The following is a 15,097-nucleotide window of genomic DNA, read 5'->3' as shown; positions in this document are numbered from 1 at the left end:
CACGTAAAACTTTGCATTGGCTCCTCTCCGCGGATAACCAAGCCGTATTACCAATGAGACTACCACGTCCGGCCCCATTGGCAATCTTCACAATGGGCTACCAAGTCCGGGCACATTATGGTTTTCACAATCCACGCAATGGGCTACCAAGTCCGGCCACATTGAGAGTTTTCATTCACACTACGGGCTACTAAGTTCGGCCACGTTGCGGTTTCCACAAATCCACACAATGGCTACCAAGTCCGGCCACATTGCGGGTTTTCTTACACACAATGGGCTACCACGTCCGGCCACATTGCGGTTTCAAAACATACCTAGCCATTAACACACCCTAGGTGCCATATTTCTACTTTCTCGATTTCTGTGTCTCGTTTTCATGCAACGACTCCGCTGTAGGACTTTTCACATACGTAATCATAAATCATTCATTGTAATCTTGAAACTAAACTAGCAAGATCATCCAACTCTATATTACAAATCATGCTCAAATCACCGCCTAAAGCATAACGCCACATGTACGGACGCCTTTGGAGTGAAAATCACTTATGCTTTACAACAAGACAAGTGATGCAAACAATTCATAACACATGCTCATAATCATCTAAAGATCAAAATACGAATACTTCTGTCAACGATAAAGTCTTATCTTTCGAAAATCGTTCTTTCTTCCTTTGTTGGAAATTCAAAACAACACATGTTTACTAGAGTAAAAGTCGAGTATTCCAACAAGTTCATACTTCCATTAGCGAAAATAAGTTTACTAACTATCATGCATTTCAAAATAGATAACCTTATCTACGGAGAATCTACTTATACTTCCAACATACGGTTCTACGTTATACTTTGAGTTTAGTGGACAAAGGACTCTACGTATACTTAGAGATAGCGTATATGGGACTCTACGTATACTTAGAGATAGCATATATGGGACTCTACGTATACTTAGAGATAGCGTATATAGGACTCTACCTTTCTTCTTGGCAGTAGTTGACAACTACGGACAGTAAGTTGGTGTTTGGGCGGAGTAACTTCCTACGGTTGGCCTCCGGTAGCTTCGAAAGAGAAAGGTTTCCCTCGAAACTAGATCTTGACTAAACTACTTAATCTTTATGGATCGAAGGGTGGTTTAGTGGCGGCCTAGGATGAGTTTCTTGAAGAACTTAGGAAGAACTCAAGAACAAGGAAGAACTAGGAAAAACAAAGTAAGAACACAAGGATTCTAGAGAGAGAAGTTGAATGGGTGAAGGTGTAAGTTGAATGGCAAAGATGGGGTGCTATTTATAGCCAAACTAACTTCTATTACCCAATGAATAAAATTTTTCCTAGCAAATATTGTCCAATGGTTAAAAGGGCAAATCATGATTGAAAGCGTTTCATGACTTGTCAAATCCAATCTTTAGGCATAAGGCTATAAAATCAAGTAGGATCTTAGGCTTTCTAGGTAAATTTAGGTGATCATAGTCTAAGTTGGCAAGTCTTATAAGTCTAGGGTAGGGTTTGATTAGGCTAAGGCATAGCCTTCCATGTTTAGTCATTCATAGGTCTAGGTTGTAGTCAATTTCTAGGATGATTAAAGGCTACATTGGAATCAAATCTAGGATGATTAGGGCTAGGATTCTATGCTAGAAATTGACTAGAATGAGTTGTCTAGTCAATTGGACTTAAGGCTAAAATAGGGCTAAAGAGGTAGCTTGTGCAAATGTACAAACCTCAAAGCACACACATGCACCTTTCTCTCTCTCTCTCTCTCTTTCGGCTTCTCTCTCCTCCCTCTCTCTTGGCCTCTTTCTCCTCTCTCTCTCTCTCTCTCTCTCTCTCTCTCTCTCTCTCTCTCTCTCTCTCTCTCTCCCATGTGCCTAATATATATAAGTACATATATACATATATCTAGGAAAGTAAAACCTAAATAATTAGGCTTAAGGCTATGACCTAGGTGTGCATGCATGGCATGGCTAGTCTTGCTTCTTTTGGAAGCAAAATGATGGCTATGACTTGTCTTATCAAGTTGTATATATATGTATATACACTTGGCAAATCTAATATCTATTAACCAAGGGATAATAATTTCCCTAACATTTGTTACCGAATGGGTAAGGAAAAAGTAAAGTTGACATGAAAGGTTGAAATGACAAGGTTGACTTCTTGGAAGCAAGGTACAAGATTCCCATGGTATAAGATTCCCATGTGACTAGTCTTGTCACATATATATATCGGGACGGTTCAAGGGACACCAAAAAAAAAATACCTAAAAAAACACCCCAAATCTCAATCTCATAGTTCCCAATCAAATTTTTATAATCTGAACCGTTCAATGTGTGCAGAATGTGATTTTAAGAGTGCACGCGAGAAATTAGCAAAAAAAATGACCGGGAAAGGCTTGATTTGAGCAGTTTTTATTTGAACCATTCAATAAAAAACTGTTTGAAACTGGTCGGATCAAGCCATTCCCGGTCATTTTTTTTGCTGATTTCTCATAGTTACCCTTAAAATCACGTTTTGATCACATTGAGTGGTTCGGATCATCAAAATTTGATCAGGAACTATGAGGTGTTTTTTTAGGTGTCCCCGGAACCGCCCCGTATATATATATATATATATATATATATATATATATTAGTAGACTAGTTACTATTATCCAATAGGTAATATCTCCCCTAACAATAATGGACCAAAGGGTAAAGAAAAAGTAAGGTTGACATGACATGACCCAAGATTCTTTTCTTGATTTGTCACATCAAAGCTTTATTGGCCATTAAAACTCTATTACCCAACGGTTACAAGTTTCCCTAGCGGTTATTAACCAAATGATGAAAGAGAAAGGAACTAGGTAGTTTGGCTTCTCCAACTAACCGGTTGAAAACTAATTCTACTTGCCATGTAGGATTTCTAGTCAAGAAAATGAAATTTAAAGATTTTATTTAACTCGTTAGGAAAATATACAAGCGCTTTTATAAGCATACTTGTCTTTAGAAAATGACTAAATTGTCCGGGACGAAAAGATATAATTTTATAAATCTCAAATCTAATTATGACGGATTATTAGAAACAAAAATGGATTTTTTTAAAGAAATCCAAGTAATTAAAATAAAATTTACATATTTAACAAAATTTTTATTTACCGAAAATCAGGGTCGTTACATTAAGTATCAGGGAAAATTTGGGGAATTTGTTATACCTTGGTTATGCCACTGAATGGTTATAGTTATGCTCCCAATGGTCAGGTCATGCCAATTATTACGGTGTCTCCAAATCCACCGGGGACACCATAGCACCACCCGAAAGAACCACCCCATATAAAGCCAATTAACATAAACGGCCAAAAAAAAAAAAACATTATGTGATTGCTATTGTTAGATATTTTGGCACTTTCTGGGGTTGTTCAAAACCTCTTTTGGTGTCAAAGTTATATTAACTTCGTTTGATTGTAATGGGTAGGTTAATTAGGGATAGTTTCTCGTTCGATACTCCTCCCATTATTTGCGCCAAGTTGACAGCTGTGAAATCAATCCAATTGCGTGAGAGGTAATAAGCATTAGCACATCATGCATATTATTTCCTAGATTCAAAAAATTTACCTTTCCTATAAAACTCTCCAAAAAAAATACGTTTTCCATATTAACGTCATTATCATTTAGAGATTTCCTTTTAGAGTAAAACAAAATTGCACGTTTGTCTTTTGGAAAAAGTCCTTTGAAAATTTACTTTCCATACTTGCATTAGTAAAAAATTTTCGGTCGAGAGAAAACATAAGTATAACAAAGGGTTGTTCATCCATAGGGAAGTAGCCAACTAGAGAGTTTTTTTCATCCATAGAAAAAGAAAGGGTTGCACGACAAGAGATCATTACGCACTGTTCGTTTCTTGCCCCAAGAGTTTTTGCTTCGAACAGCTTTTGGGTTGTTTAGATCACATTCACATCATATCATTCACCCATTCACTGTTTCTTGGTTCTTTGTGTCATTTGCTGCTGTGGCCGAATCTTTTGGAGATTGATTCGGAGCCGGTTGAATCCGGAGATTGGGTGTAAAGTCCGTGGTGCATCTATTGGATCTTGAAGAAGCTCGGGTAGCATCAGAGATTGGCGAGAATAGGTAAAGACTTGGGTAAGGATTTTATTATTTCGTAATCTGTACTTCTGTTTTATTAATAGAATAAATCAGTAGTGTTAGGCCGTAGTTTTAGCTTAGGGTTATTTAGGACTCTAAGTTTTTCCACGTAAATCGTGCGTCTTTCGTATCAATTTTATTTTACTGCACTACTTGAGTTTAGGTTTGGATTAATCGATAATCAACCCGTTCATCTCTATTAATTTTTAATCAGTGAATCTACTTTCAAATTGGTAATTTTTTTTTAATCAAAACTCCTATTCACCCCCTCCTCTAAGTGTAGTTAGAGTAGATTGAATGCTTCCGCATAATTTCAGGTACACTCAAATTAAACATGTCAATGCACATTAGAACGATTCTATGATAACATACCCACTTACTCCATCATCTTACTGTTGGATTCTAAAAGAACTCTTTCAATGTCTATAGACAAAATACTAGGGCTTAATCTCTCCTTTACCAACGTGGTTACAAAAGTGTCCATGACTTTCTTTGGCCAATAAACAGAGAGCATCCTCTCCTACACTGTCATGATATTTCTAGCTACACCAGCCATTTTTGTATGTTCATCATTCAATCTCAGATCTAGTTTCCAAGATCAACAGAGTTGCAAATGGTTTGTGGCAGAAATCAAATCGTTAACATACATCTATCAAGTTCTATTTTCAATAGATTCTAACATTTATATATGTATAATGTACCCATATATATATATTTAGAAAAGCATTTACGTTCATCATAATAATGGGAAAAAAAACATGATGTTCTTAAACAAGTACTCTGATACAGCATGTAAAAATACATTATGGTGTTAGATAATTAACACCCAATATTCTTAGGATCTAGAACTATCAAGATTTTCACATATCTATTACACATAGTGCGGAAATTATACGAGCATAATTTTATGTACCTGAATTCGTCAGTACATGCATTAAAGTGATTCAATAGTTGATCGAAGGCCTTTTACCCCATGGATTCATTTTAGCATAACCATGTTGAATCCAATAGGTTATTGCATAATCTAGACACTTCTTGAGGAGAATGATTTCTCGAATTGTTAGAATTGTGTGGCTCATATGTTAAGTATGAAGAGATACTAAGGAGTTCTAGAAATCGCCGATGAAAGTAGACTGGGTTGAAGGCCCAGACGTTCTGTAATTTGGGGGTGCGGGGGCTACGGTATGGTACGGTATTGTACAAGGGTACTTTTGGGATACAAGCCAAATCCGGTTAGGGTTAGAATAGAGTAGTTATAAATACTCTATGTTGTAAACCTTAATTTATACTGTGATAATAAAGAACAGCAGCCGCTCTTGCTCTCGTGGACTTACCCAGTTTTAGAGAACCACGTATATTTCTGTGTTGATTCTTTACTGTTTTATACTCATAAATCGTATACGTGTTTGTGACGATCCTAACATCGATCTTGACCCATTCTTTAGTATTCTCATTGTAACTTTAGAGGATGAGAAATAGACTGAGAAAAACCATCATGGGCAGAAAGGGACCATTTCCATTTATAAGCCATCAGTCCACACCAACCTATCACGGTGGGAAGCAAATGTAAATCTATATCTGTATTAAAACTATTATGTGGAAAACAGATATAACAGGATCTTGAATTCAACACATCTCAAGAACAATAAATAGCGTACCTTTGTTGGCCATCGTGATTAGAGAGAACAAACCCCTTAATTAGAAACACCGTAATTCTTAGCTCATCTTCTTCTCTCTGTCTCTACTTTTCTAGAATACCCCAGTACTTTAATTTATGAAAAAATCGTAGGAATAAGGGGTGAGTATTCTACCTTTTATAGAGGTGAGAAGAAAGCCTTAGAGATAATTATTAAAAAACACCTAGTCCATCAAGCTCTCTTTTATTATCAAGAGTTTTCCTTCATCTATAATTCTAATTAGTTATCGTAATGAACCATATCACTTCATTGGCTTATCTGATAGTGGAGTCCCACATGCACAAAATGTGGAGGCTTGTGGGCTACACTAATAGGAAAAAACTAACATTCTCCCACTTGGCACATCAAGCCGATTGTGATGCAAAGTGTATTTCTTCAAAATATGCATTTGTTTAAAACGACTCGAGTGGGCTCCACACTAAAAACTTTGACACGTGATCACGGATTTAAAACAGCCAATAGGTTCAAACCAATTAGAAACTTCAATACTGTGATTAATTCAGACCACCAATGTGAGTCATAGCGGTTGTATATCACCATGCCATATTCCCTTCTATGCACCACACCATTGATAACCTTCACTAACCAAGTCCATAATAGGAAAAATATCATTATTTAGGCTGTAATGCCTAAAGCCCCTGTAATTTGTCTTGTCAAGACATTTCCTGTTGAATATAATCCAAAATAATATGTGCACGCATAATTGGAAACAGGAAAATTAGAAACAAACTTTTATTTGCGCTAAACAGTGTCATGCACAATAACCACTCAATCAAGGGTTGTTCAAAGACTCATCCTGACAACTTGTTATAAGTCTTTGGTGACAATCCTTCATTAATAGATCAACAATCATAAGAGTAGTAGTCAGTCAATTTTTAATTGACACTTGTCGTTTCTGGACTCATTCTCTAACAACCAAGTACTTTACTTCCATGTGCTTGGAATCACTTAAATACTTGACATTCTTAGAGAATAAAAAAGTAGCGAAATTATCACAATAAATCTTCATTCGGTCTGACAATTGAGTCGACAACACCAAGACCAAAGATGAAGTTCCGCAACTATAAACATGATATGTGGCCTCAAAGCACGCAACAAACTCGATTTCCATTATCTATGAAGCAGTAAGCTATAGAATGCTTCACACATTTCATGAGATTGCTCCAGCATCTACCAGAAAGAAAAAATAAACGATAATATTTACTTTATGCTATTGAGACAACCAACAAAATCTAAATCCGAGTATCCCATCATGTCAAATGATCCGATTTTCTATAAGTAAGCATAAAGTCCTTAGTTCCTCATAACCTTATTCACTGCTTTCCAATATTCTATTCCTGGATTATTTTGATATCTGCCCAACATCCCTATTGCAAAACTAATATCCGGTCCAGTTCAAGTCTGGGCATACATCAGATTCCCTAATGCTGATGCATATGGAATTTCATCCATTTGCTTTCTTTCTAAGTCATTCTTTGGGCACTGACTTTTATTAAATTTGTCACCCTTGACAATGGGCGCACCACTTACTGAGCAAAGCTGCATATTGAATCTATATAGAGCTCGGTTAATATAGCCCTTCTAAGACAGTCCTAGCAATCCTCGAGATCGATCTCTAAAGATCTCTATGCCAATAATAAGCTGCCTCACATATCAACCATCTTAAAGTTCTTCGAGAGATATCCCTTAGTTTCATGTACTAAACCAAGGTCATTATTAGCTAACAAAATATCATCCACATATAGTACCAAAATGATAAACATACTCCCATTGACCTTCAGATATATGCACTGATCAACAACATTTTCTTTGAATCCGAAGGAGGTAATGGTATCATTTAACCTTAAGTACCATTGCCTGGAAGCTTGTTTAAGACCATATATGGATCTCTTTAATTTGCATGCCGAATGCTCTTTCCCTTTTATTGCGAATCCTTCAGGTTGCTCCATGTAAATATCCTCATCCAAACTACCATTCAGAAAAGCGGTTTTCACATCCATCTGATGCAGCTCTAAGTCATAATGAGCTACTAGGGCCAAGATGATTCTAAGTGAGTCCTTCTTTGACACAGGAGAGAAGGTCTCCTTATAGTCAATGCCTTCTTTCTGAGTGAAACCCTTGGCCACAAGTCTGGCCTTAAATCATTTGATATTGCCTTTTGCATCGCGCTACTGTAAATCTATATCTGTATTAAAACTATTATGCCAAAAACAGATATAACAGGATCTTGAATTCAACATATCTCAAGAACAATAAATAGCGTACCTTTGTTGGCCATCGTGATTAGAGAAAACAAACCCCTTAATTAAAAACACCTTAATTCTTGGCTCACCTTCTTCTCTCTGTCTCTACTTTTCTAGAATACCCCAGTACTTTAATTTATGGAAAAATCGTAGTAATAAGGGGTGAGTATTCTACCTTTTATAGATGAGAGAAGAGGGCCTTAGAGATAATTATTAAAAGACACATAGTCCATCAAAGTCTCTTTTATTATCAAGAGTTTTCCTTCATCTATAATTCTAATTAGTTATCATAATGAACCATATCACTTCATTGGCTTATCTGATAGTGGAGTCCCACATGCACAAAATGCGGAGGCTTGTGGGCCACACTAATAGGAAAAAATTAACAGCAAACACATTAACTCCAAAAATACTGACCGAAAGAGCTTATCATGTCGGTGGAAGTGGAAGTCAATAATGGTATCCACAGCATTATGTGAGAGCAAGGCATTTATATCACATGCTCCAAGTCATACGTGGGCTATTTTTCTAACATAAAATTCTTCAAAATCGAATATGTTTAGCTCGATCTGTGCATCCTGTGCAGGTTGTTCGATGCATAGGTTTGTGATTTCTCTTTTTCAGTACTACTGGGATTGATGTGTCCTAGATAGAACCGAAAACCTATTGATGAGGAGGGAGATCAAAACTCCCTTCAAGCTTGATTCGATTCTTTTTTATTATTTATGGCGTTGCATTATGGAATTTTTTTTAACGGATTCCTCCCAATATTCTAAAAACGTATTTAATTAGCTCCGTGCTTGTATGGGTGCTACTCGAGTTTAATTACCCAATGCATATTGTTGGATGCATGTTTTGTGTCACAGTCGAAAATCTATTAAGGAAGAGGGAGACCAAATACCGGCCCATTTTCTAGGATTTTTGTATTTATGACGTTGCATTGTTAAAAGGGAGAATTTTCCATAAGTCCACTATAGCACTTTCCAAACCCATCTAGTCCACTTCTAAGTTTCATAACCGACTAAGTCCACTAATAATTTTAATGACAAAAATACCCCATCTAAGAAACAAGGGCCTTGTTTGGCTAACACGGAAATATATATTTTTCATTTTTTTTTGTTTTTGTTGCAATCAACCCGCCGCCGCTGCGGCCACCACCACTACTGCCGCTGCCGCCGCGGCCACCACCACCGTCGCCGCTGCATCACGCAACATATAACGTTATATGTGTAACAAAAAAAGTATTTTTTTCATTTTTCTCGATTTTTTTATTGAACCGGCTACACTTAACATTTAACGTTATATTTGTGACAAATTTCTCTTTTTGTTTTTTCCTATTTTTCTTGTATTGATTTTTTAACGTTATATGAGTGATAAAAATTTCCTAACATACAACATTATATGTGGCAAAAATTTTCTAACATGCAACATTTATTTTTGGTTTTTCTTGTTTTTAGTCTTTAACGTTATATGTTGATCCATACAAAACATATAACATTATATATGAGTTTTTGAATATCTAAATATTGCAAAAAAAAAAACCAGAACATATAATATTATATTTGAACTTCTGCACCTCTGAATCTCACAAAAAAATAGAACAAAACATATAACATTATATGTGAGCTTCTGTAATTCTAAATCTCTCAAAAAAATAGAATATATAATATTATATCTGAGCTTCTATAGCTCTAAATCTCACAAAACATAACATATAAAATTATATGTTCTCAAAACAACATCATATCTTTCTAACAATATTATATATCTCAAAAAATAACATTATATGTTCACATATCATGCCACCATTATCCTTGTTTTCAGTCGCGTCTTGAATCTCAAGTTGAATGTTGATGAGACTACAGGGGGTCGAGCTTCATTTTTTTACCGTTTCTTCATCAAAACCTTCATCGAATCTTTCAAAATTTGTGATTTTCTACCTTCGAATAGCATTCTCATAACATCTATATCTACATATATACATATTCAAAACAACATAAACAACATTAATATATCTAAAAAATGAGATATAATATTATATGTCTAACCCTAGGAAAAACACATATTACACATGACAGAAGTTCACATATAACGTTATATGCTCCGTTGTCCATCACTTATTGAATTGGTCCGCGCAGCGGCCTCTTCGACTTGCTTCTGATAATATATGGATATATCCATATGTGCTTTTGAGAGGCCATTGCGTGGACCAATTCAATAAGAAAACATATAACATTATTAGTTCCTCTATTTTTTTTTTTTGAATTTTACAGGACAAAATCTCATATACAATGTTATATGTTCTCTATGCAAATTGAAATATTTTTTTTATGTCAATACAAGCTCATATATATATATATATATATATATATATATATATATATATGTGTGTGTGTGTGTGTGTGTGTGTGTGTGTGTACATATGGTCATAAATATTCTTATATAACCATATATAATCATATATGGATATATTCATATGTGCTTTTGAGAGGCCACTGCGCTGACTTATTCAATAAGAGAACATATAACGTTATTAGTTCCTCTTTTTTTTTTTAAGTTTTACAAGACAAAATCTCATATACAACGTTATATGTTCTCTATGCAAATTGAAATATTTTTTTTATGTCAATACAAGCTCATATATAACGTTACACGGTACAAAAGGTCATATATAACGTTATATATTCTCTTTATTAAATAACATAGAATATTTCTAATCTAGAATGTTATAATAGAACGTTATATATTATTATATCTCTCTCTAACTAAGAATGTTTAAAAAAAAGACATTAAATAACAACAAAAACACACAAAAATATATTTTTTGTGTGACACGAAAAACACAACCTGTTCCAACCTTGCATGTCTAACCCTAGAAAAAACACACATATAACGTTATATATTTATTCAAAAAACTCCAAATATATCAAAAGCAAGTCGGAGAGGCCGCTGCGCGGACCAAATCAGTAAGTGATTGATGAAAAGCACAAATATAACCTTATATATTTATTCAGGGCGGGGGCAGCTCTTTTGGACGGAAAATAGATAGAAACAGATCTTTACGGTGGTTGTCGCCATCGCTGTCGCCTTCGACCTTGCGGATCGTGGCAGAGATCTCAACCTTGCCATGGCCTCCACCTTCACCGTCCTCTTGTGGACCTCGTGCACCTGGGCACCATGAATCGATAGAAAAAAAAAATCAAAAAAAACAACTAAGACTTTCCAACGGATCTACAAAGACAAGAACTTACATGGATCAAAGTAGGGCTCTAAAAGTCGTCATAAACAATTAGCTTGGTGGCTTGTTTCCTGATTGCTTCCATTCATGAACAGATGGTTCTTTAGAGAGAGAAAGAGAGAGATTTGTTGGGAAGGATTTGATTAGGGGACTTCAAGGGATGGAAAAAGTAGAAATACTGTTAGTATTGCAAAACCAAATTAACTAACAAACGTTTTTATCTTGATTTTGAATGATTGAGGGGCATGGTAATACCGGACAAAGCTCCTAGAATCTCACTTTTCTTTGTTTAATCGAAACTGTTACCCATTTCTCGTGGCAACGGTTGGCATGGCCCACGTTGATGGACTCGGCATACCAAGCTTGGAGCTCTCGATCTCAGACCAGATCATGAGCCCGTCCATCGTCGGCGGCAGAGGCGTGACCGGTGACGGTGGCGATCGTGGGCACGGAAAGGGACATCAGGTCGGTGACTAGGGAGCGAAGCTTGGAGGCCATGAGTTTGAGAGAGAGAGAGAGAGAGAGAGAGGAGGCTGTGCTTTAGATTTGTTTGTGGTCTAGGGTTTCTTTCTATATGACAACTTATATAGGAGGGCATTTTTGGCTTGGTTTAATTTCTTTTTTAAAAGAAGTGGACTTAAGGCCTTTCTAAACTATATTAGTGGACTAGAGGGGTTACAAACATTAGAAGTGGACTAACTGATTTACAAGTTCTCTATAGTGGACCCTAGACTAATTTTTTATTGTTAAATTTATTTTCAGTGGGTCTCTCATGATATTCCAAAAGTATTTTATTTAGCAATGTGGATCCTATGCAATTATTTGATGCATACTGCTGGATTGTTGTGTCACAGTTGACGCTGAAAATTTATTGAGGGGGAGACAAAAACCCCATTCTTGCTTATGATATACTGGGTAATAGAAGATATTTTTCTTCGATCGGCAATAATCAATATAGACCCACGAAAAACTGTCACTGCTAATGGTAGTCTAGGTTCAGAACTTTCAAAATGACCAACGCTTCTTCTCTCAATTCTTTCTCCGTGCTCGTGCTCTCATGTGGGACGAAAGGTGGTCAAGTCGGTGGCTGTGGCTACCCGACTTACGTAATGTCTTATATTCGGCTTCCAGAAGGTTTGTGCTCAGAATATACAAAGGCTATGGCTGCCTTTTGGTGGTGAGGCAGAAAAGGGCAAAGAAAGATGCATTGGATGGCTTGGGAGTTGGGAGAGGTTGTGCAAGAAGAAGTCAGGTGGAGGACTTGGTTTTAGTGATATGGCTAGCTTCAATTTAGCTTTACTAGCCAAACAAGGACCAATGAAGGGACCATTCTTCACAGATTGCTGAAATCCAAATATTTCCCACACTCTTCTTTCTTGGAAGAGAACCTGAGCGCCAATCCATCTTGGACTTGGTGAAGTATTTTAGATGGAAGAGAGGTTCTTTGGGATGGGTGTGGTGGAGAGTGGGCAACGGCAGGAGTGTGCGAGTGGCAACTGATCCATGGATTCCAAAGAAGGGGAGATATAAACCACTTGGGGTGTCAACGGAGGGAAGGGACTTGTGGGTCAGTGATTTGATCCAGTGACACTCCAATGGAAGGTTGAGGTTGTGCAATCAGTTCTACAGTCAGAGGATGCAAGTGTGGTGCAGGCTATTCCATTACCGTGTTCTGATGTTAAAGACCGATGGGTGTGGCATCACACGACAAATGGGATTTATTAGTCAGGTCGGGGTATGAATCAGCTCTTGCAATTCAGAAGCGAGGTGGTGGAAGGCGTAGGGAGAAAGGGGAGTCGAGCATGCGGAATGATGACAAAAAGAATGGAATAAAGTTTGGTCTCTTTGAATACCGAATAAATTGAAACATTTTGTGTTTAAGTGTACCAATTAATGGGATAGTAGCGATTAAGGACAATTTGTTTAGGAGGAAAGTTACATAGGATTCGTTGTGCCCCAATGTGTAGTACTGATGAGTGTGAGACTTTCCCACATTTGTTTTTGAACTGCCGTTTTGCTCATACCATGTGGAGGATGTCACCGATCGGGTGTGTTCCGTATTTGTTTGAAAGTTCTTCTATTCTTGCTTGGTTTGATTATGTGATTGATCGCTGGAAAGGAAGAGGGAGGGAGGAGACTCTATGCTGATTTTGATTCCAATGATGTCATGGAGAATATGGAAGTGTCAAACTGATGTGGTGTTCAATGGGGGAAATCCAAATCCTCAACATGCGGTTAGGGAGGCGGAGGTGTTAAAAAAATAGAATCCCACATTGTTTGGGAATAGAATGGGTGATAACTTAATAATACTTGGGACCTCTCCTCTCGTTGCCATTTGGTTTTGAGATGGATATAAAGTTTTTACACAATTTGTCAAGGCAAGTGAAAGTATAGAGGAGTCTGGGGGGCAGTTGGGGCAGATCGCAATGGTTGTGGAAAATAGGTGGACGCCCCTAGCCACTGGACGAGTCAAGGTTAATTTTGATGGGACATGGGCCAATTGAGATGAGGGACCAAAGGGGGTTGCAGGTTTTGTGATTCAGGATGGCAATGACAGGTTTATCGCGGCTCGATCAGTGAATTTGGGGTTGTGTCATCTGCTCTTTGCGCTGAGGCTTTGGCATGCCGAGGCGCGCTGTTCTTTGCTTCTGTCACACCCTCGATTTTTAACATAAATATAAATGATTTCCATAAATAAAATCTCGTCATAATTTGTACGATAACCAAAATGAAGTAGCGTTCCCAAAATATTACATCTTCGGCTCCGAGGCCCAAATTAACGCAAGTACTGAATATTCAAGAGTTAAAGGTTACAATATTCCATAGTCAAAAGATTTACTATAAAGTTACAAATACATCTTCAAAGAGATTTACAAAGATGCCTAAGTAACTCCTCAATCGATAGCTTTCAAAATAATGATCACATCCAGGCATTCCAAGCATGCACGCTATTGTCTTGTATTAGTACCTGAAAATGATAATAGGCTTGAGCTACACTAGCCCAGTAGGAAATTCTACGCTAACATTATATGCAAGAGAAATGCAAGGATGATCACAAAGAAGAACGAGATACAGACCACACAATAGGCAATAACCGAGGCTTAACAATCCGACAAACTCAGTATGAAATTTGGTATACACCTCAATCTTTAACCGTTTCACTCTCCATGTGTTCAATATCGCTTCACGTTAAGTGTCATGAGCCGAAGCTCCTGCCGGGCTAATTATGGGACCCCGATATCCCCTGCCAAGCGCCCACCGAGAAGGTTAGGCCTTGAGTGATCATTATGAGCATAAGCTCCTGCCAGGCTAATTATGGGACCCTGATATCCCCTGCCAGGCACCCACCCGTCGATGGGCCCCAAATGTTCTCGTTGTGTCGATAAGTGTCCAAAAATCTCTTACTCACATAACGTGTCATTTCAATTTAATCAAAGTCCATATGGAAATCAACGTCCAATTATACCAAACAAGGGGCGAGGGTTGCAAAGATACTCAACGAACTCAACGAATATGATCGATAGTGTTATGGAGTGATTTGGTGACGTTTGGAACAAGTTAGAAGCGATCGGGGGTCAAGACAATGGAGTCGGAACAAGAAACAAAACTTAGCCTTAAGGCATTGAAGTATAGATACTATGAATTTCAGTATCTATACAACAGGCCTTAAAAACTTCCAGAGACCGATTGTATCGATACTGATTTAATCAGTATCGATACGACAGTAACCTAAGCCGTTCCAGAGATTCCTGTATCGATACTGAGAAGAGCAGTATCGATACAAATGGGTGTTCGAGCAAATTTTCTGCAGAT

At 37.3% G+C, this 15,097-nt stretch overlaps 1 long non-coding RNA gene across 1 annotated transcript; it reads right to left on the bottom strand.

The window, feature by feature from the left end:
* Positions 1–4,504: 4,504 nt before the first annotated feature.
* Positions 4,505–5,648, bottom strand: LOC131326915 (uncharacterized). The gene is made up of 3 exons (XR_009200131.1): positions 5,529–5,648; positions 5,020–5,157; positions 4,505–4,691 (listed from the first exon to the last, which is right to left on the bottom strand). It is a non-coding gene; the product is annotated as an uncharacterized LOC131326915 (long non-coding RNA).
* Positions 5,649–15,097: the final 9,449 nt, after the last annotated feature.

This window comes from Rhododendron vialii, chromosome 5a (genome assembly GCF_030253575.1).
Source record: "Rhododendron vialii isolate Sample 1 chromosome 5a, ASM3025357v1".
Classification (NCBI taxonomy): domain Eukaryota; kingdom Viridiplantae; phylum Streptophyta; class Magnoliopsida; order Ericales; family Ericaceae; genus Rhododendron; species Rhododendron vialii.
Note: the sequence above shows the minus strand (reverse complement) of the source record. Positions and strands in the feature narration are given on the sequence as shown.